Here is a 3,530-nt window from a genome sequence, read left to right as displayed (position 1 = left end):
TTGATATATATGTTTATGGTTCAAAATGGCAATGGAGTGTATATGTAGACATTCACACAGATGTACTATCCACACATATATATGTGAATACAGAGACATATTTTCTCTCTTCCTCCTAGTAAGCGAATATTTTTGGACTGAATCTCCAAAGAGCAAACAGAATGGGGATGGAGTCAAGAATAAACTTTATATTTTAAAAGACAGAAAATAGGGGCTGGAGCAATAGCACAGCGGGGAGGGCGTTTGCCTTGCATACGGCCGACCCGGGTTCGATTCCCAGCATCCCATATGGTCCCCTGAGCACCGCCAGGGGTAATTCCTGAGTGCAGAGCGAGGAGTAACCCCTGAGCATCGCCGGGTGTGACCCCCCCAAAATAAAATAAAATAAAATAAATAAAAGACAGAAAATAAATGGAAGAAGACTGACGGAAGAAGCTGAGGAGAAGAATGCACATACAAAATGCTTAAAATATGTACCAAAAAGTGTAAGATCAAGTGAAAGCTAGTGAAACTTACAGATCCTCAGAAAAGGGGTGAGAAAAGACAAGGTAGGAAGCAGTGGGAAACGTAGTCCAAATTCTAAGGGAAGGTGATACTGACCCTCTTGAGGTGCCAAATCACCAATTCCCTGCAAGCACAGACCAATGATATTTTCAGATACACGCTACCCCAGAATTCTTATTTATCTGTGAATGCCTGTCAGCAAAAAAGTGAAAAATCGGGGGCCAGAGTGATAGTATAGTGGGTAGAGTGCTCTAAAGAAGTGAAAATTCATGAAAACCTGGGATTTGGCAAAACATGGAGGTCAACAAGAACAGTGAAGAAAGGGACCCAGGGGATAGCTGGCAGCAACAGATTCAGACCACGGCACGAAAGCAGCTGACTCTGGAGAAAAATGTGCAAACAGTGATGACAGAGAAACAGCACAGCAAGTAGGGCGCTTGCCTTGCAGGAGACTTACCTGGTGCTGATTCCAAGCACCAAATACGGTCTCCCAAGTTGGGCCGGGAATAATTCCTGAGCACCAAAGGGTGTGCCCTCAAAAACCAAAGAAAATAAACAGGGGGAGTAAAAAGAAAAATTATATGGTGTAGATGAAGACCTATAAACAGAGGAATAAGGAAAGGGCACAAATGGTAGGCGAAACTCTACTGTAAAAAAAAAAAAGATACTGAATACAAAATAACAGCACATCAAATTCTTCTTTATTTAATATTTTTCACCATTCTTTTATTATAACACCATGATTTACCAAGTTGTTCGCAACACAGTTGTGTTGCCATTGAATGTTCCATTATCAATCCCACCACTAGTGTGGCCTTCCCTCCACTAATGTCCCCAGTTTCCCACCCACCACCCTAGTCTGCCCCTTATATGCACAAATTTACTTCAGATTGTTTGCTACAACACAAGAGCAAATGAAATTATCAAAATTTAGATCAATAACAGTCAATTGGTGATAATTGCTATATCTCCAGCCATGCCTGCACTGGGGTAGTTAGCATTGGGCAAAGCATTGTAGTTTGGCTACCTGGGGTAGCCTCCCAGTGGGCCATACGGACTCCCTTGGGTTCCATAACTTCCTATGGAGTTCTGCTGGTAGTTCTGCTGGAAGGCTGACGTGGAAATAAGGCTGAGCCAGGCTGGGGGGAACTGAACTGGGGCATTTGGGGGTTCCTCTGGATATAACCATAATCTTGGGCAATGCTTGATTGATTCATGGAAGGATGCAGGATGCTGTCTGACTGGCCACTGGGTGCCCGAGGTGGCATCTGGTTGCCTGGCACTGCAGCAGGAGAGAGTGGTCCTGAGCGAGACTGAGCAACACTGGCAGGAGAGCCAACAGCGAATGGAGAGGGGCCTCAGATGCCAGGTGGGTGAGGGGAAGTGTGAGGAGAGACAAGAGACTGAGCCGGGTTACTCTGCACACCTTGGCTGCTGGAAATCCCTGAGGTGCTCACTCCAGGGCTCAGAACTCCTTCTGTACCCATTGGGAGATCATCTATCGAACCAGACAGAACAGGCAAGTTTGAGGGTCTTGACGGAAAAAACTCAGTTTCCTATCTTCTTGTCCTCCCTTACCGGAAGTCACTGAGGGGGCTGCGGATGCCTGAGACTCAAAGGAATCTTGAGATAATTCCTGTGGTGGAGGGAAGCGCTGCTGAGAATAGGCAGTTTGCTATGACTGCTGAGACCGGGCCTGGGGGGATGCAGCCTGCTGGGAAAGTGTCGAGGATGCTGGCTGCCGAGGTTGCTGCTGCTGGTAGGGAGACTGTGCCTGTGGCTGTGAGTAGGGGAGACTGTGCCTGTGGCTGTGAGTAGGGGAGACTGTGCCTGTGGCTGTGAGTAGGGGAGACTGTGCCTGTGGCTGTGAGTAGGGGGTCTGGCTCTGGAAGTGCTGTTGGTTTGTGGACTGTTGAGATGGGTATGGAGTAGGGGACTGCTGATGTGGAGGCTGGGACAGCTGCTGGGAATATGGGCCTGGGAGGACTGGAGCTGTGGTGGCTGCGACTGCGTTGGCTGTGGATACGATGATTGAGCATGAGGGGTCTGGGATTGTGGTTGCTGAGAGTAGCATGGCTACTGCTGCTGCTGGGGGTGAGGACTCTGCTGGTTGTAATATGGAGGCTGGCTCTGCTGAGCATACCCACTGGGGCCTGGTTGTCCATAGGGAGGAATCTGTTGTGCATAAGAGAGACCACCCATGGTACTCTGGCCCTGCATAGTCATCGGGTACCGCTGTGGGGTCTGGGACTCATATGTCTGCTCTGGGTACCCATGTCCTTGCTGTGGTCCTGATGGAGGTCCCTGTTGTTGCGAGTATGGATTAGTCCCGCTGTATGGCTGAGGTCTCATCTTGCCCATCTGATCCATAGGACTGGACGGCTGTGGGGTCCAGACAAGCGACTGCTCCCCGCAGCCGCTGCTCCCGGGGCTCATGGGCACATGATATGAATGATGAGCACCAGCTTTAGTGTTGAACCCCTCCTGAGGTAGCGGTGGCAGCCCCTCAGCACTGTGAGGCCATGTCCACCAGGCCCTTGCCAGTGCCCCGTCCTGGGGCCTGACGCTGTAGTCGCCCCCAATGTTGGGTCTCATTCCTCTGAGCCTGAAAGAGCCTCCATTGCGGCACCATTGGGAAGGACGAGTAAAGAGAGGATTCTAAAATCTCAGGGCTAGGATGAATGGAGATGTTACTGAGACCGCTGGAGAAAATCCACAATCAACGGGATGATGATGATGATGGTGATGATGATGATGATGATGATGATGCTATATCTCACAATGATGTTATTAAAGTTTACCAAATTCTGATAGGAAATGATTGACTTTCAAAAAAAATGCAGTGAATATGAGGCAAGAAGTTTACAGTATAAAAAGGTAGAAGAGGACTTGGAATTCTTTTTCAATAAAAAACCAATAGAATAAAACAGTGGAATTATGGGGCTAGAAAGACTATCATAGTAAGTTCAGTCCAAATAGGAGTTGGACGCTTATGTGAAATGATTGGAATGTAGGAAAAAATTTAT

General features: G+C 48.0%; 1 pseudogene; it reads right to left on the bottom strand.

Annotated features, from left to right (window-relative positions):
* Nucleotides 1-1,449: 1,449 nt before the first annotated feature.
* Nucleotides 1,450-2,874, bottom strand: LOC101548652 (AT-rich interactive domain-containing protein 1A-like; annotated as a pseudogene).
* Nucleotides 2,875-3,530: the final 656 nt, after the last annotated feature.

Source organism: Sorex araneus, chromosome 4 (assembly GCF_027595985.1).
Source record: "Sorex araneus isolate mSorAra2 chromosome 4, mSorAra2.pri, whole genome shotgun sequence".
Taxonomy (NCBI): domain Eukaryota; kingdom Metazoa; phylum Chordata; class Mammalia; order Eulipotyphla; family Soricidae; genus Sorex; species Sorex araneus.
This window is presented reverse-complemented; position numbering and strand designations above follow the sequence as displayed.